Genomic DNA, 21,004 nt, shown 5'->3' with positions numbered 1-21,004 from the left:
TCTCTGTGAGGAATAGATTTCCTCTTATATTATAGAAATATACTTGTCTTTTTCATCTGATAAATTAACTGTAGATTTTAAATAATTGTAAAACAAGAAAAGGCGCGTTCCATATTAATTTCAGTGTTTCCTACTTAATATATGTTTATTTACGAAAGCTGTTATAATTTTCTTTCTTTCCTACGCCATTACTAAGTCCATGGAGTCCAAAAGTAGATTACTCTTAGTCTTCTAAAAGATTAAGGAATAACTTGGGGAAAGGATATCTTGCCTTAAGCGAGACTACGGGTCGATCCTGAAATTACTTATTTCCTCATATCCCGGAGCATGAAGACACAGACTTGATCTGAACACTGAAAAAGTGGACTTAAATACAATTCTCAATATTCGATCTAATGAATCTTTACTCCTTTCTTTAATTATATTTAGTATTTACTATTTAAAATAAGTAATTAATTATTATTTATGGGATAGGAAGATAATCTATGATGAACATTAAAAATAATTAAGGGAACCATGAATATAGGTAGATACAGATTTAATGTTAATAAATATTTCTTAATATTTGGTTTTTTTAATATTGGTTGTACTATGTAGTTTTTATTGATGATAACCTTGACGAAAATTGTAACAGCCTCATTCACCAGTACACATTGTAGTTTAATATTTTTTTTGCCTTAGACGGGACTGCAGGTAGATCTGTACATTACTTATTTCCCCCATGTAACCGGAGCATGATGACTTGTACTTGACTTAAACACTTAAAAAGATAGACTCCAATACAGCTCTGAATATTTTATCTAATGGATCTTTACTTTTTTCTTTTATTATTATCAATGTAGAATGAGTAATTAATAACTCTTTATGGAATATGATAAGGATCTATAATAAAGATACAAAATAACTCATGAAAATTATGAATATAGGTAGATACGAGTATATTATTATATCTTAATATTTTGTTTTTTATATTGATTGTATTATGTAAGTTTTATGGATCTAACCTGGACGAAAATGTGTAGTTCATCAGTACAAATTTAAGCTGTGCGTATAAATTCCCTTAAAACAAAGGTTTTATATGTCATGAATGGATAATGTTAACATTGTTGATTTGATGATTTCATCACTGTTTTCAGCCTTAACATTGAAACTGAATGGAATCGTTTTCGATTATCAGAATTAAGAAACAAAATTTATTCTTTAAAGAAATTAGTGTTGGTACTTTCGATGTAATTAGGAGAAAGTGTTCCTATTCTGTTCCGCCCATCAGCGAGACATGTGACATGCAACATCATTGGAAATATTTGCTTAATGTTTTTTACTGTTTTTATACAATAAACAGCAACATTGTTAATGAAAACCTTTAGTCTTTCTCTGCAGAAAATGGAGAGAAAACGTCGTTAAGACTTTTACCTAATGGTTCTTTTTTCAGCCTTCTTAGCATCTTCCAAATTTATTGAATAAGGGCAACTTATCAATACTGCAGTCATGGATCGTGGGTTTTTCTAAGAGAAGAAAATTATCATTTCCAACAATTTCTATCTTAATCTTTGACAACAATACTTCACTTTGGGACTCCATTGACTTTGCGATGGGGTAGAGAGAAGGAATGGGTTTACCAGCATAAAGTTTCTATGAATTTTACAATATTTGGATGACTATCAATATGGAGTGGGACAATGCAGGAAACATACATCTTGTTTATATCCGAAATAAAATTATAAGCATTAAGACTTAATTAATTATATTCTTTTAATAAAGCTTCAAACTATGATGGTAAATACAATTTTTATTATAGTGTTGAAATTCGAATTTTATAAAGGCTTGGCTTCCAAAATCACAAAGGCCACATAACAACATTCTGGAAGCCTTTCCATAAATTTAGACTATTTTTCCTACATTATCGGCAAAAAATGAATTAAAATTAATGTTTATAAATAACAATTATAAAATAAAATTGAATGTTATTTAATGTTAAAATAAAATATAATTAATTCTTATGTTTATTTTTTCTTGTTAGATTGATAATATTTTGTTTAAAAGATGTTCAAATTCTTCATAAGAAAACTAAGTAATATTGGAATTGTTGTTAGAATAATAATTTTTAGATTGAATCCATTTAAAAAAATTAAACTACCTATAATATAGGCATTATATTTTAAATAAATAAAAATATTTTTTCCCCCATTGTCTTAAATTAGGGAAGACTACAAGCTATAAAATTAACTTATTTATTTATTTTTAAATTGCACATCCTTTTCATAATATTTTAAATCTAACTTCGGAAATTTCCATCATAATTATAATTATTGTTTGGTTTGTCTTTTTTTGTGTCTTGATGTCGCAAAGGGATTCTACTTAAACGCTCCACGTAACATTAAATGTAATTCATGACAATGCCAATTTTCTAATTAAGAGGCTAATATGATTTCAATATTTAGAGGACAGGATAATTTGAAATTGTAATATCAAAGAACCATATCGTCAACTCTTCCCATGCCTTTACTGGGATGAATACCATTTCATCCACAAATGATATAGGACTGACTTATTTCCTTCAAATTTGAACATAATAAAAATATGGAAAATTGGACAAATTTTCAGAAAAAAATATCATTATGAAAAAAAATATATATATTCATTGTGAGTATTTAAATCTTGCTAAAAACTGAGTAAGATAATAGATTAATATTGTATCCATTCTAAACTAAACAACTTTGGTTGGGAGGATAAGATTATGGTTACCATATAAAAATCTTTGTTAAGGTAAATATAAAAGAAGAGGGGCATACTACTGATAATTACTGGCTAATGTTGAGGCGGGAAAATATTACTATCACCTAGCCAATAGTAGGAAACGAGAATTTGCTATGAAATGATTAGAAATGGTGTAATTTATTAATATTGGATTGGAATTCAGTATCTGTAATTAATTGACAACAATGTTTGCTACATTTTCCTCTCCAATGTATAGGTTAGGCTGCAATGGAAAGCAATATTTTTTGTTAAAGGCTACCTACGAAAAAATGAAACTCTCCTCCATAGTTAAGTCAAGGCTATATATTATTACACTATGCAACAAAATGAAGGTCTTGGAACGCCCATAGACTGAAGCCCACATTTATTAATGTTATTTAATCAGTAGAACACGAATATGACCATTAAAACTTTCATTCCATGGAGGTTTGGCCTTTAACACCTTTTTTTTAAATCAGGGCATATTTAGTGTATAACTAAGATTCAGTGCCATATTTCGACATGAAAAAACGGTAAATATGAAAGTCAAAGTAAATAAAAAATTGATAAAAACATTTCAGCATTTAAAAAATGAGTTATTTATTAAGTTATCTTGATTACATTTAACAAAAAATGCATATAACATCCAAAAAATCAATTAAAATGAAGGACCTTACTTAGATGCTAATATCTTTTTTATTTTTTATTCAAATGCTTTATATCATAGCTAAAGTTGATAATATTGTAGAGAAAAACGCGTGCAAGGAGAAGGGAAAAAAAAGAAATATGGTATCATTGTTTAAAATACTGATGTGATTATCATCTGCCTGCTTTAGTATGATTTTTGAAGGTATAACGAAAGTATTTATTAGCAAAATGTTTAATGAAGATATACTACGTATAATTGACTTAGACGTTTTTTTATCCTTTACAGTGTTTTATAACCTCACACTCCATTAAATTGTAATTCTTTATTAACCTTATTCTTAGAATAATAGCTAATGAAACAACAAAATAGAGTATTTCAAATTATATTTGAAGTTCCAAGTTTTAAAAAAAAAGGCTTAAATTAAATATAATTTACATACTAAAAAATAAAACATCATACATTTATGTTAAATATACAAAATTAAACAATTGGAATCATATAACTAATAACAATAAATTATATAAACAGAATATTAACATAATAGATTGATCTGAATAATATTTCTTGTTCTGACACCGGAATCCAGTTAAATGTGTCGTAACTTTAAGTTGGTAAACACTAGCCAGAGTGGAGTTTAATCAAAAAGACCATCACCCTTTTTCCTTAATGTGGAAGTTGCAATATACAATTGTGCACAGGATAGATATATCTCTACCGATGAGATCTAACTAATTATTAATAATAAAGTAAATGTCAAAATCATAAAATTAGACAATAAATATACTGATAACAAAATCTTAGAAATAAATCCATCTTACAGATTTAGACCAAAAGCTAATTATGTAGTAATGTCCAGTGATATTACTCCTTATTAAGAGCATCAAAAAAAAGATATTTTCCCGGTTATTTATGCTTATATAACAACATACTATTATCATGAAGGATATACACAATTGCTAATTATATTGCTACACCCAATGTAACTACCCCCATTGTTGTGACCATTTAAAGAGTTGTTTTTGCCTTTTAAGAGTTTTCTGAACAGCATTTCTTGGAGCTTATCAACCATAGCTAAGCCTTAAGTGATAAAAAAAGTAATATTTATTGACTATTTAATATTGAAAAACCTAATGATCATACCCAAGTCTTTAAGCGAAGAAACTAGTCTCAGACAAACTAGTTGTGAACCATCCAATGCTACTACCCCGTTGTTGTGACCATTTAGGCAGTTGTTTTTGCCATTTAATGAGCTGTGTATCATAATTCTTGATATGTTTAGCTGAAATAGAATCATATTTTATGGTTAGATTTAAAAAAAATTGAATACTTACTGTTAGATAGTACAAAATTCAGAGTTCCATTTTCATATTAGTAAATACTTTTTACTGATAACTTGATCGTCATTTGGTGTGGATGACTCAAAACATTTTTATATGTATTTTTATAAATGACATCAGTACCAACATCCTACATAAATTTAATGATGGTTCCTCGGGAAGGGATAGGTTTACCCGTGTATTTCTCCATAAATTTTTTGAACGTAGATGATTAGCAATGGATAAGGTTATATTCCATGCAATAAGCATCTTTGTGAGATCAGAGTTAAAGTCTGACTTGATGTATTCATCATTAGCTTGATTTTTTAGATGAATATCCATGCTCTTGGTATGAGATGAGGATAATGAGTGGCGTGTAATTCTAGATAGGAGACCAAAAACACATTTATTTCGACAAATCCAACAAACCATCTGTTTCTCATCCGATTAGTATTTTCCAAATTCCTGGGCCTCCATTTTCAGAAATCCAGACAGAAGGCGACGTTATTTTAGGCATTTTATTCAATTCTCTATCGACTATCACCATCAAATATTACATTAATATTGAATAATAAAGGAGGGAATGATAACGTTCTTGATTGATAGAAGAAGATGTATATTATTTAATCAATGATGCCATAAGTATTTCTTCTCTTGTCCTCGCACGCTTTTCTATTCTGACCCTTAATCATAGCTGAACTTAAAGAATACACCTTATATTTCAATTTTTATTTAAATGCTTGTAAAAAAAGGTAGACTTTGATTGATTCATGGAAAATTAAGTTTTGGTATCATTATTGCTAGAATTTTCAATTTGATGTATCGTACCAACTGATTGGCAAGAAAGATAGATTTTGACAAAACACGTAACCACTCATACACTATGACGTCAATATTAAAAAAAGTGTCGTGGAAGTTAAAGATCAGTCGCACAAGCGTTAGGATACAACCTTTTTCTTTCATTAACCATAATGCGAGTACAAGTCCTCATGCTCCGAGTCCGGATGTCTGGATGTAATGTTTGGATCTAACTGAAGTCTTGTCTAAGGTAAGATATAATTTCCCACAAGTTGTTGTTCAATCTTTGACAACCCTAGTTTACTTTTGGACTCCATTGATAATTTGATGGAGTAGTTTGTATAAAAAGGAATAAAAAATAATAATGACAGCTTGGTAAATAAAAACAGATATTAAGATAGGGAGCACTTTCCCTGAATCATATAACAACTGCAAACAGCGGTAACCCCTTTTATAATAGTTTTTTGAACATATCAACTCATTAATATATTGTTATTTCATAGATCAAATAATCGTGCTACTATAAAATATTAAATCAATACTTAAAATTTTACCGTCTAAAGACAAGAAGACTAACTTGGCTGAATTAATCACCCTTATTATGAAAATTTCCAACGTATCAGCAAGTAAAGAGTACTCAGTTTATATTTATGATATACGTGGATATGAGATGTATGAGGATATGGAGTTTATATATATACTTTATTCTACACGCGGAGAATACAGAATGACTCTCATATTAATATATTATTATACACAAAATACACCCGGAACATTTATACATAGGGCACCAAACCTATTGCTATGAATATATATAACATCCCCTTTTCCCCCCAGGACAATGATTACAAAATATAAATCTAAGTCATATGAAATGAAATCTGCTTGTTCCCTTCTGTTCAATCCAAACGGATGAATCTCCTATTACGATGCCAAAGACGACCATTTTTCAAACGTATGAGATATCACCTTTGAGATTCCTGTGTTTCAATTGTACCTAGATGGGTCCATCTTTTGCTTATATGATCTTGTATCCGAACCAATTCACCGATCTTCAATACGGATAACTTCTTCCCATCTCCTTTTTTTTAAATTGGGTTTGGAACCTTACAAAATTATTGGCTTCTCTTTTGATGGAATTCAGGTAGCATAGGTATAATAGATCTAGTACTACGACCGAAGACGATTTTAGTTGGACTCAATCCATCTTCTATTCTCGGAGTATTTCTTATTTCTAAAATTACAAGATTGATTTTTGACTGATCTTTCTTATTTCCATTCATAGTTTTCTTTACTAAATATTTTAACTTCTTCACACAAGCTTCAGACAATCCATTGGATTGTGGGTTATGTGGAGAAGAACATCGCCATTCGACTCCCCAAAACGATAAAATTATTGAAATTCCCTGGACAAGAAGTTTGTTCCCCATCTGATTCTAAAACTACCGGTATACCATATTCTATGAAGAATCTCTCCATTACTTTCTTAATCACTCTTGATGTGCATCCACTATGCTCAAAATAATGTAAAGCAGGATATCCAGAAAGTCTATCTACATAAACCAAGAAATTATTTCCACTTACAGAAAATATATCCAAAGCTACTGCTTGAAATGGTCTCGTCATTTTAGGTCCTTTAATTTGAGTCTCCATTAATAAACTAGGTAATAACTTCTGGCATTCCTCACACTTTCTCACCATATCTTCGATGCCCATATCTATTCCCAGCCAATAAAGTATCTCTCTGGCACGCTGCTTAGTCTTCACTATACCTTGATGAGATACATGCAGGTTTTCCAATATTTCTTTCCGAGCTACTCTTGGTATAACAATTTTTTTATTATTGACGATAATCAAACCTTCATAAATCGATAGACTATCTCTCAAATTCCAGTAGAGTTTTAATTCTTCAGGGAGATTTTTGATATTATTTCCAAAACCATCTTTAATAAAATTTATCAATTTTAGATAATTAACATCTTCTTGTGCTTGGTCTCTCAATTTTCTTAATATTCGATCCTTGATCTGATCCGTTTGAATTTTTTTACCACATACAGCTCTTATTAATATTCTTCTTGCAACCTCATTCGTATGCCCATCCTCCAATATGTCGTACTTTCTCGGATTCCAGTACGGATTTCTTGACAAATCATCAGCTTCTAACAGTTTTCTTCCTGGTTTCCAAGCAACAGTGAAGTTATAACGGATTTGCGTCCTTTCTTTGATTTCTTTTTGTCTTGGATTCTCAATTTCGTCTAAAGTTTTCTTGTTGAGGATATTTACAATTGTTTGATGATCTGTTTCACTATGAAAATGAGGTAATCCTTGAAGATAAACATTTAATTTTTTGGTTGCCCAATATATGGCCATCATCTCAAAGCGTTGTCATTCCATAATTATGTTCTGCTGCACTCAACAATCTAGAATTTGCTTCAATAAGATGCCATTTTCCTACATTGTCTTCTTGTTTTAAGATATACCCAAGACCTTTTTTTCTTAGAAGCATCAGTCTCTAAAACACTTTTTCTATTCGGTATGAAGTGACTCTTTTGAGGTAATTTAACCAAAGATTTCTTGACATCTTCAAATATGTCATCTTGTTCTTTAGTCCATATGAACTCATTCTTGTTGGATAATAAAGGTCTCAATGTGATAGATAAGTTGGCTATTTCCTTTGAAAATCCGCTCATTTGATTTTGACCATTCCCATGAACGATCTCAACTCAGTTCTGTTTTGAGGAGCTGGTATTTTTGAAAGAGCTTCTGTTTTTCTGGGATCGATATTAATTCCGTGTTCTCCGACGATATAACCAATATACTCAACCTTTGGCTTAGCAAATTGAAATTTTTCTTTATTGAGTGATATTCCAAACTTCCTACTTCGATCAAGAAATTCCTTGACACTTTTAACATGATGCTCAAATGTCTCATCATATTTTAAAATATCATCAACCAACTTCTTTGTATTTGGCAATTCCCCATAAGCTTGGTCCATCATAAGATTGAATACGTCACTTGTTGCATTTAATCCCATTGGCCATCTTTTAAACTTGAATCTTCCACACGGAGTTAAGAACGTTGTTAAGTCTTGGCTCTCATGGTGTAAAGGGATCTGCCAATATCCTTTAATTGTATCAAACGTAGAAAAGTACTTATTTCCAGGCTTAATGTGTGAAATTATCTCCTTAGGATTAGTCATAGGATGTATAGGTCTTTTCACAAACTTATTTAATTTTGTTAGATCCATTGTTAGTCTAACCTTACCATTTTTCTTCCCCATTGCAACCATAGGGTGACACCATTCCGTTGGTTTATTTCCTAGCGGCTCAATTATTCCTTTTTTCAACAATTCTTCCAATTCCTTCTTCTTTCTCTATAAGCAAAGGGAATCGCCCTTGCTGTGTACATTTTCGAAGTTTCTGCTCCTTCCATTAAAGATATTTTTATCGGTGCGCATTTCATCTTTCTTAATGGTTGATTTCCATCAATTAATACATCAGGATACTCCTCCACAAGCTTGTCTCTCATGGTTTTAATTTTTTCATCGGAAATATATTTCATTTCCTTGATTCCACGAGCAATAGGTTCTCTGGCTCTTTTCCATTTACCTCGCTCAATTTTACTTGGATAATCTTCCAGTAAAATCCTTAATTTTTTACACAATACCCACGACATTAGAAATTTAACATTTTCCTTTACTATTAAAATCTCTTTTTTTAATTTCCTCATTTCCAAAACCTACATTTAAAATTATGGATCCTAGTTGATTATAAGTAGCTCCAGTAGCTCTATTTAAACGAGAATCTGAAGGTCTATTTAAATGTCTAAGTGATATTCCAATTTCTTGTAAAAAAATTTCATCCGCAATAGATACCTCACTACCAGAATCCGGAATTGCATAACTATAATTGCATAAGTATGTTCCATCCAGAGATTTTAATCCAACTTGTATTGCAGGTGAGTGACTAAATGTGGTCACGTTTCTTACCGTGAATCTTCTGTTTCTTGCAATTCCATTTTTACAGGCCTTTGAATCTTTAAAATGACCAATTCTTTTACAATTCCTACATTCCTGTTTCCAAGCAGGACATTTATTTATAATATGGTCTCTTGAGCAGAATATACAATCCATTATTTTTCTTTCAGGAGGATTTTTCCTAAAACTATTTTTGTTTCGACTAAGGCTTTGATCCTTGAATTTTCCTCTTGTTATCTTGTTGACTTTTGCAGAATTTAACTTTTCGTCATCCCTCTTCGACATTGCCTCAGCTCTACATCTATCAATAACTTTTTGAAGTGTACATTCTTTTTCTCTTATGGGCATAATTTTTTTCTCGTTTCTTCTCCTTGCCACCTAATTCCTCCATTTTTTTTGTGAGTTCCTTCATAATTTCTTCATCCATGCGATCTCTTTCTTCCATAAACATCAAGATCTCCTCTTGTTGCTCCTTTGTTTCAGACTTCAACTCCATTAATTTCTAAAATATCCTCTAAGATGTGTAATCTTCCACGGGCCCTTTGATGAGAAATTTCTACTAATTCTATTCTGTTTGAACGCTTCAGTTCATTAATGCTCCTTGTGACATGACCTTTGTATGCCTTTACTTTTGATTTTATATGGTCAAACTTCTTACTTTTAAGTTCTTCCATTATGTTTCTTAAGATTGGTTCTGGTTTATCGACTGCTCCATATGATATACATGGATATGAGATGTATGAGGATATGGAGTTTATATATATACTTTATTCTACAGGCGGACAATACAGAATGACTCTCATATTAATATATTATTATACACAAAATACATACGGAACATTTGTACATAGGTCACCAAACCTATAGCTATGAATATATATATATATATATAACAATTTTGATCTTTGTCGTCGGTCAAAGTTACCCTAGTTTATATCACATTATCTCTGCCTTGGTTTTTACACTCACCGTCAATTCAGTCAATTTTCACATCCTATATTCCAATCACGACATCTCTGCTAACAAAGGGCACTATATTTTTGTGTTAGCAAGGTAACGCCATATAGTATCAATGATACCCTCAAGATAATCACCAAATTAAAAGTTAACTAAATGAAACTTACAAAAAGTTTTTCTTTTGTAAATAATCACTAAAAACTACCAAACATTTTTTTTTTGAGTGTACTCATATAGATAGAACAAGTGACCCAGTATTTGAGATATTTTTTGTAAGTTTAAATATAAATGAGCTTAAAGATTTTTCGTATTATTACGCCGGCCCAAATCAAGAGAAAACATATTATATTACTGCAAATGTACTATTTCTTATCCATATATAAATTTAGAAGTACAAGAACAACGTTACTGAAGGATTTTACTGTAATTTTGCAGTATATTTTATTATATATGTCCAAAAATTAAAATTAATGATTTTTTAAGATAATAAGTCAAAATAAAGGTTGTACCGATGTACAAACTTTTTTTTACAGAAAAGTGTTTTCTAAGATTATAAAAGTATTTTTTTTTATTATTATAAAAAGGGTTATTTATTGCAATAAAAGTATTTTGATTGATTCTGTATCTTGTTTTGAACTCAATTTGTAAGCTGAAAAGCGATACTCTTCCTTAAAAAAAATATATAAAATTATGTATCTGTAAGGCTTTTTGTTCTATTATTTAATTTTAAGGTGATCCCATTTTTTATGGTGGTGTACTCTATAATATAATAAGGGGGGACTAGAGTTAAGTAGTTTGTTATGAGAAAAAAAAAAGATACCAAGGTGAAGGCAAGAGCGAGACATCTAGTACCCTAAAATCAAGACACTTGTTAATAGTAGCTACCTATTATATGATTTTTTGGGGGGAGAAATGAAATATTATTATACAGAGGAATTAAAATAACACTATTGTAGCGAAAATTTTGTAATTATATAAAAGTTCATTTATATTTATTTTATTTGCATTTGTAAAACAATATAAAACAATGATACATACAGCTGAGGGAAAAATTTACAACAAGACCACCGATTAAATAATGAACAAAAAAGAAGAAAGAGCACAAGCAAGAATAGTTTTTCCTTCCATATTTTTAAAAAATAGTTTTTTTTATTATAAACTACTAAGGATGTAAATCCGAAGTGTTTTTAGCTGGGCTGAAATTTTTAAATGGTAATATAAAGAAGGAGTTTTCTTGTCCTGGGGAGTTGTCACTATTATTTAATTTCTGTTTAGCTTTCCTAAATAAATTCAAATATATTTAAAAAAGATTTGAACATTAGTGTGTGCTCATATAAGACGGAGCGTAACCTTGAGGGTTTCTTGCTGAATTATAATTGTAAGTCTTTGTTGGACTCAAAGAAGAATGGGGGATCGAAATTTTATTAATTCTAGGAAATATAATTTTTTTATGTCCTTCCTCTCTTTTCACAGCTGATTGTAACTGATCAAATGAAACGTCATGAGCATTATTTTTTTTATCCTGCTAAACATTCTTCAAATTCTCAGGTCTTTCAGCTATCAAATGATATACATATAAAGTCGCTGGATTTATTTTTCTTGGAGCTCTGAGCCTCTAAAGAAAACAGAAAAACAGACGTTTACAACTTTAAACTAAGATCACCCTAGTTCTAAGTATGATGAATACATTTTAAAAACTGTTTCGGAATTTCTTAAAACATTAGGCATTGAAATATATTCATATTGTTATCTTCAACACCAAACGATTAAAAAAGCTATGAATCTTAAAAATACTTTATTGCATTATTCTGAAGGGCTTCAGGTTTATAAAGAAAAAGTATGGTCATATTTGGAACCAAGCTTAACTATTTCAATCTTGGGATATTTTGGCTGTTGAACAGGGCTAGTATTACTGCCTATGTAAATGCAATTTAATGTAGTCTTTCTTAATTTGATTTATATTAACAGGGTCCTGGGTGGTTTTGCCATCTAGTGAGCAATTTTTTTTTGTTCATTTGCTCACGCCATATTAATCAGGATATATATATGACAATTATTGATTCCTAAATCATGGAGTGGATTCTTTATAAATAGTACAGACTTGAAAAATAGTCTAATCTTACATCTACGACACAATTAAAAGATTATCAATTTAAAAACAAAAAAAAACAGGTAATCCAAAAATAGACTAGATTTTTACAACTCATTATAATACAATATATAATAAAGCACTATGTAGGATTTTAATATTATGAAATATATACATATGCAATTCATATTGAATATTATGACAATGATTAAGCAAACTACAAAAAATCAAAAATTAACAAATAAAGGACTCTCAATAGGTTTCTGACATTTATATTGACTGTAGAGTTTTGTTGAAACCAAAACGACTTCTATTTGTTGGATAAACAAGCACTGATTTATTGTACTTACCTAATCAATAAGTGACGTCACTTTTCCTTTTTAACTTAATATTTATATTACTGTATGCCACATCAATCTGGGAAATTTTGCTTGGAACATTTGCGGCTAGTAATTTTATCAAAAGGACACTTTTCCACGTGATGTATTCCCCGCCTTTTTATGTTTTTCGATTAGCGGTTCGAACTTTACTGGTGTATCTCAATCAGATTGACTATATGGCTAGGAGAAAAGTTGTGAAATAATTATTAAAGAAAAAATAGTGAATGAGTTCTTACACTATCTGGAAGAACACAATCTCCAATCACAAAACCTGTTTTGGCGAAAAATATATTTTTTTGATAAGACATTCCAGTTGATGAAATAAACTTTGTAAAATTATAAAGATATTTTTGGTCATAGTTATAATTTTGTATCTACAACACATGGTAATTTCAACAATTTTTCCATTTGGATAATATTTGAAATCTCAAAAAATGATGTATTTACTAAATGTACATAAACAATTTAAAATCAAAGAAGAACAGGGCTGACTATAAAGTTTATTATTCAATGCTTAAGTACAAGAATATAAAAATAATAAACTTGTTCATTAGCATGAACTCATCTGAAGATACGGGTTGCAACAATGCTCCCACCAGACTCTCGGTCTAAATTAACATAAAATACAAAGACACAGAGTCTACAATAATGTTTAAAAAATTAATAAATATCAATGTTGAATTATGGGAGAATATTCTTAATACCATATGCCAGTTTAAGTATATCAATGTAAAAACTATTAGTCAACTCGATGACTAATATTTAGATCTGGATAGCACCTTGAAGGGTCCAAGGAACGTAGACGAAAGCGCTGTACGTATAGGGATATTTTTCATGAAAACATATTTGGGCCTTTTAAGTTTATTGCTAGTAGACCCGATCCTAACAGAAGCTTCATTAATTACGCTTGGTGGGGTGTCTTTAATATCTTGGAGCCATTGGAACAGGTTTTTATAATTAGGAATCTCCGACTCCTCTGTCAGGGAGAGTAAAAACCTAGGGGCTACTCCCAATAAGAGGTGAAGTGGAGAAAATGCGATCCCCGAAACACTTGTAATAGAAAAACAGAGGCAAAGTTGAACAAACAGACGGGCTTCGATCCAAGATTTTCCCTCCTTATACATTGTGGAAAACAGAGCACTCTTCAGGGTACGGTGGAATCTTTCAAGGATTTTGTTCGACTCGAAATGATAAGATATCGTGAATAGTTTTTTTGATCCTAGGAGGTGTCCCAACCTTGCCCATAGAAATCCAGTAAAATGGGCTTCTCGATCCAAATAGATTGAGGTAGGTGCTACAAATCTAGCAATCCATCTGGAGAAGAATGTCTTTACCACTGTACTTGCCTTTATGTCTTGTGCGCAAATGACTTCCTTCAATCGCTTTGACCAATCCAGGACCATCAGTAGGTACCTAATCCCATTGGAGGGCGGAAGTGGTCCGATCAAGTCAACATGTTAGGAGCAGAATCTCCTCTTTCCTTGTTGAAAAGGAGAAGGGCCAGCAGCTCTAGGATGTATGGCTTGTTTGTTTGTTTGAATTGAGAGCTCCTGGGATCGATTGCCTCTGGATCTTGAACTGCATCTTTTAAAAGGGGTAATGTCTCTGATCTCAGGGGAGCTAGGAGTATATCCATGAAGTTTGATTTTCTGGACTTGTGCATAATACTCCAATGAAACTCTGCAATAAAGAAAAAGGCCCTGTATTGTCTTGTAGTCCAAAATAGGTTCCTGGATTCCAGTGAAGTCGTTAACAGTTTATGGTCAGAAAAAACCAGGAAATCAACAACTTCTAGCAACCATTTAAAGTGTGATATTGTCTTTTTAGCTGCAAGGAGCTGGGGATGTAACAAAGCATCGGTTGTTAGGGCTAAGGGCGTATTTTCTTGGTGGAAAGCTAGCATGGTTCACTTTGATAAATCCAATTTGAATTTTTGAAAGACTCTCTGTTGCTCCAATCCCCGATTAAACTTTGCCTGTATGTTCGGCTAATTTGGGATAAAAACTAGAATAAGATTTAATCATGCCTAATAAAGATTGAAGTTCCTTCCTAGAACTTGTAGGGGCGATGGTCTGGATGGATTCAACACGATTTGTTAATGGCATATTCCCCTGGAGCTAACGTGTTGTCATAAAAGATGGAGAGAGGGCTTGACCTATACGCATATCACTATGGAGCGAAGAAGGCCAGCTTATTGTAATCTAGAAAGAACGTGAAATAGAGTATCGTAATGTTCATCAAGTGATTTAGAACCCACTAGTAGGTCATCCAAATATAAAAAAACTCGCTCAATGTTGCAAAATAATGCGTCCATAAAACGCTGGAATTTTTGTGTAGCATTTTTGAGCCAAAATGGGATGCACAGATATTCGAATATGAGGGTGGGTGTGATGTAGGCCATCTTTGGGGCGTCTTCGTCCTCGACTGGGATCTGATGATAAGCCTTGCAAAGGTCCAGCTTGGAAAATACCGTGGAGCCCCAAGTTTTTGAGAAAAGTATCTCATATTTTAAGTGGGTATCGATCAAGCTCTGACATACGGTTCAGGTGACGAAACCCCCAACAAAATCAAAACTCCCCGTTTCATTTCCCAGCTATATACACTGCCGAAGAATTAGGTGAAGAGGAAAGGCCATAGTATTCCAGTGTCTAACAAGAGCTGGACTCCCGATTTACGGAAGTCTAGCTTTGGCCCACTAAGCCTCAACGCCTAGGCAAAACTTGAGGCACCGGTTGTGATGAAGGAATGAGTCATTGAGTGCTTGAGTGGAACGCAAATGTCAATCTTTGATAAGACGAGAGGAAAGTCATGTGCATAATCAGTTGACTCAAAAGGTGATGAGGTTGGGTATCTCAATTTACAATTTACTAGGGGCTGATCTCCGCTCGTGATCGTTTGAAAAGTAATTTATTTATCAGATCTATATAAAAAAAAAATCCTAAAAAATCCATACTATGAACAAGGATTCCGCTGTCACAAATGTAAAAATTCTTAGAGTATCTTATGCCCTCCAAAACAAAATCCACCGACAGAGTACCAATCTTTATGACTCGCTGCCCTTCAAAAGCAATAAGAGGTGAAATATTGGATTCTCTTTTGATAAGTCTAGCTAAAGCTGTTGCTAAAATGGAGACTTGTGCTCCTACGTCAAAAAGGAATGATATATTCCTGAGACTGTCTTTTGATCTAGGAAAATAAAATGCGTTCTTTTTTCTCCAATCACAAATTAACAGGGCAGCTAAAAAACACACCGCATTTATATGTATGTATATAACATATATATTATATATGTTTGTGTGTGTGCCAGATAGCTTAAACAGGTTAAACCTCTTTTCAGGAAAACATGTTGTTACCTGAATATACTTTTTTCTTTGATTAAAATACACAGGCAAACAGACGAGCAAATTTATTTGGTACAAAAAAATTCTACGGGTGCTCGTACCACCTAACGCCCTTGCTATTTATTTGTCGCTTTGAAAGTATTCTTTAGCTGCATCATTCATAATTAAATATTCATAAAAGACTAGAGATATCTGGAAAGGAATGTAAAACGGAGCATGTTTTTTTTCAACAAAGATTACCTAGGGTTGTTCGGCTTGCTTTTTTTTGTTATAACCCCCTATTTCCTTCAGGATTTGGCTTGTTGTTGATTGAGTGGTTGGTGTCACTGTTGTTAAAAATTATTATGACGGTTATTATGTACATAATATGAAAACTTGTCTCTTTAATGAAAGTAGATAGATTGGTGTTAGGAATAAACCAACAATATTGATGATTTTATCCACTTATGACATATAAAACTTTTATTAAGGGAAATTTGTACGTACAATTGAAACCTATACTGATCAATGAGGTTGGTACACATTTCCAGCGAGGTTATCATAATAGAACTTATGTAGTACAATCAATATACAGGACCAAATACTCAGATATATTTTTTATAATATATTTGGATCTATTTATATTCCTCATTCACAATAATTATTTTGTATCTGATTCATTAGAGACCCTCATCGATATCACAGAACATTTGATAACGTTAATAAATGTAGAACAAAGTAGAAAAACAATGTTTCTATGAAAAAAGACGTAAATTAATTAGTGCACACGGCGTTACCGTAATAAAACAAAAATACCCTATATATTTTGTATTCAGCTGTAGATTCCCTTTTCTTGTTTGATACATCATGTCTATTTCATATTGTATTCTTTTTGATAAATAAACATAGCAATAAGTTATTCTATATTCTGTTTACAAAATAAAAAGGAATACAAGATCTTGTTAATCCCTGGTCGTTTATTTAATATTGGCCATTTTATTATTTATTTGAATAAATTTTGTCTATTATATAAAAATACAAGTTTAAATAGTATATTACTACGCAGTATTATAACACAGTATGGAATAAAATACAATGTATATTTTAATATTACGAAATATATATATATATAAATCATTTTAAGAATAGTGAATAAATAAAAAGACAGTATATAATGGAAGTACATAAGGGATATAGAAGTTGGTATGATTGACTTATTTGACTAACTACAATATGTTTTCGGGCTTTATTTCTGATGAAAGGTTGCATTACATTAAAGGTAACGATGCGTGTAGTAAGTTTGATAATTTGAACTGAGGAACTCTGTTCTTAGCTGTTAGCGAATTGAGCCTCACTTTGGATGAATCTTTACCAATATTCATTTTTTAACATCCTTGCAATCAATTTTCATCCTTAGCTATCTTTGAGGGTGGTATATCGCTTTTTCGAATGCATTATCATATATCAAAAATCACTTAAAATAATAATAGAGCTTTGAAGCACTAATGGCCTTTTTTTAATATTGGACTATTTTGTGAACTTTGTCATGAATTACTATTCTATATGGATGATCACTACCTTCGCAACCTCTGAAGCTCCCTTCTACGTTAGTTATTCAAAGGATATTGTTTACTATTGTTGTGATACTTAGGACTTTTAATAATACCCTTAATTACAGGTGTGTGTCTCGTAAAAAGTAAAGAAATCAGTTCTATAACAGCAGCAAGTCTTCAGAAGTACTGATTTCTTCCCCAAATAAAGAGGCGGATAAGTATCTACATCATTGTTGTAATATGGGATCCAAGATATCAAATTTTACTCCGAAACAGCAAATGCATTTCCCTATAGTGGTGAATGATATCCCATTACTTAGGGAAGGACTTTAATGAAAGGAAGACGAAAAATACCAAACTGATTCGTCATTAAATTGGATTGGCCATTCTGACCACAAAATTATCAAGGAGGGATATAATAATATATGTACCTTTATAAATTTCAGGATCATTAGTACACGAGTTTTGCTAATTTACATACTACAACGTCAACTTATATGATTATATCTATAATACCTTTATAAATGATCAAACACGTTAATGCTTTGAGGAAGAGTTATCAGCATAAACGTGCAGAGATATATCATATTTTATTCATAAATATAGTTATAGGGATTTCCCAGTGGGCCGGCAGGATGGTTTCCTGCACCAAATATGAAATAGGCATGTCCATGACTTCTCCTGAATGCTGAAGGCTATCAAATTATGGTATTTGTGAGCTCTTTAATTTGAAGTATTTTTTAAGATCATGATTACATTTCAGATTTAGTGTTACTTAAATTTCCATCTAAAATAATTGTTTGCTCGAACTTCATATATTTATTAAGAAACTTACAATGACTTTGTTTCATCAATATGTCAAGAAATTTAGATGTCTATTCAGAATCCAACTACTGTGAAATCTGGGTACCTACAATAAACGATTGGAACAACGGAAAAGAGTCTAATTAAAAGAAGTGTATTGCCATTTTAAAAACGTTCATATTATATTAATTTAACTTTAAGCCTACTATTTATATAGTTTGTTCTAAATAGTTTCTAATTCTTTGATTTTAAACCGCAAAACCTAACCAAGTAAGGATATTTGTTTTTTAATAAAGTGATGATTATTTTTTATAATACAATTTTAAAAAGCTGAAATATATAGATGAAATTTCATGTTGCTTGTGTTTAGTAATCGTATAATATAGATTTTTTAAATTATTATTTTAAGCTAAATATATAAATTTCTACTTTCAATATGTTAATTACATTTTATTAGACATGTATAGTTTTTAGTTATAAATAAAAATTGAGCTTCATTTTCCAGCGAAATAACTTGAATTCCTTTTTAAATGCAATTCAAATCTAACTTTCCCTTCAATACAGGTAAAGTTGAAACATTATCATCATCCAATCATATATATTCTTGCGAAAATCTTCGTCTCTGAAATGGAGGGAACAAATAAGTTCAATTTTATTATTAACTAATTTTCCATCTAAAATATTACAAAAAATTGATGGGTGAGGTATTTTTAATTTTATTTAAAAAAATATTAGTAAAATATAATTTTTAAATCCTTTTCCAAAAGCAAATAAGTTGTTTCCTAGTTCTAAGTTATTTGTTCTATTTATACAATTATTAGGTCTTTAGAATTTTTAATGTAGTTATTTCGAGTAAATTTATTTTTTTAAGTACAATTCAATTCTATATTTGTGTGTAATTCTATGTATTACAAAATTAAGAGAAGTATTAAAACCGACTTAATAAACATATAATTTCGAGGTAACATAGACTTCCATTTTTCTAAAAGCTCTCCATTTTTACTACAAAAACGATGAATAGAAGCTTTTTTATGATGTTTAACATATTTTACAATTTTACAATATGAAACTGCACATATAGAAGACACCTACATTTTTAATAAAAAATACTGTTATAACATTAATTATATAGTAAAGTGAATTTAGAAGATTTATACGGATACTTATAGGCAGTTATATTTATATTGTTTAAAAATATTTATATTAATTTTTTAAATCCAAAATATTCTATTGTAAGACTTGTAGATCATTTCCTGTTTCAAAATTTAAATACATATATTTATTTATTTCATTATTCTACGTATTTATTAATGACTACTAAAGAGTTTACATAATTGTCCTTCGTTATTATTAATAGAATTAAAAAGGTAAGCTTCTGAGGTTTCGTTGACTTTTAAAATTTTCACTCATCCATAGATTTAGCAATTCATGGCTTTGGGTTATAAAATTATTATTAAAAATAGTAAAAAAAACCATTTTTTTCTTATTATTTTTACCATTTTATTGAGGAAAGAATCATAATTTCAGCAATTGATGTCTAGATTTTTTTTTAACATTCTTCATTTGGTTTATATATTATACCGAACATATATATATAAATAAACAGGATCAAGTGCATAACGAGTAAATAAATGAACGTTATAGTTTACTTATTACTCCGGGTTAGAATGTCAACTAATATTCTAAAAATTAATCTTTAAAAAAAACATTATCTAGCAAATTAACTATTATGATAGGATTTAAGTATCTCTCAAGAAACTAGGGTTTTTTCAATAAGTGGACTGTATAGCTTACTCTATTATAAAACACAAAATAATGATGACACACTGTATCTGATTTGACTCAAGAATAATATATATATAATATTTTTATTAACCTTGGTTTAACTTATATATTTCGAATGAATAATATAATAAAGAAGAAACTGAAAAAACCTCAAAACTTTTGGAGAGTAAAAACAGGTGAATCTAATCATGGTTGTTAATATGTAATTATATGGGTTGTATACGAAGGCTCAGATTCCAACAGACCCCTAAGAAAATGACGGGTTTTTTCAGAATACGACATTTTCTGTCTTTGTATATTCTACTCAATTTCGACTAGAATTGATAGACCCCTAAGATGTAAGGCTGTACATTTTTGCAGGAAGTCTCACTAATTCATTGAAGTGTAACTTCAGAGAAACAATACATTAATGTCTGTAACAGATACCTTGTATTGCCAAACTATTTCCCTGATAACTTTATAATTTGTTTGGTGTCTAAGTTACTTTTTTTCACAACATTACTCAGGTCTTTAGTTAAACAAAAAATTGCTTAATGTTTTTTGCTATATTCATAATTCGGGCTTGGAATAGACAGACAAGTTGTAAGGTTGTCCAATTTCCTCGATAGTTTTACCAAGTTGTATAATTTTTAATATTAACA

The 21,004-nt window shown here is 30.6% G+C and overlaps 1 long non-coding RNA gene across 1 annotated transcript; it reads left to right on the top strand.

The window, feature by feature from the left end:
- Positions 1 to 9,206: 9,206 nt before the first annotated feature.
- Positions 9,207 to 19,088, top strand: LOC121127109 (uncharacterized). Its single transcript, XR_005867531.2, has 2 exons — positions 9,207 to 18,482; positions 18,538 to 19,088. It is a non-coding gene; the product is annotated as an uncharacterized lncRNA (long non-coding RNA).
- Positions 19,089 to 21,004: the final 1,916 nt, after the last annotated feature.

Source organism: Lepeophtheirus salmonis, chromosome 12 (genome assembly GCF_016086655.4).
Source record: "Lepeophtheirus salmonis chromosome 12, UVic_Lsal_1.4, whole genome shotgun sequence".
NCBI classification, from domain to species: Eukaryota; Metazoa; Arthropoda; class Copepoda; order Siphonostomatoida; family Caligidae; genus Lepeophtheirus; species Lepeophtheirus salmonis.
Note: the sequence above shows the minus strand (reverse complement) of the source record. Positions and strands in the feature narration are given on the sequence as shown.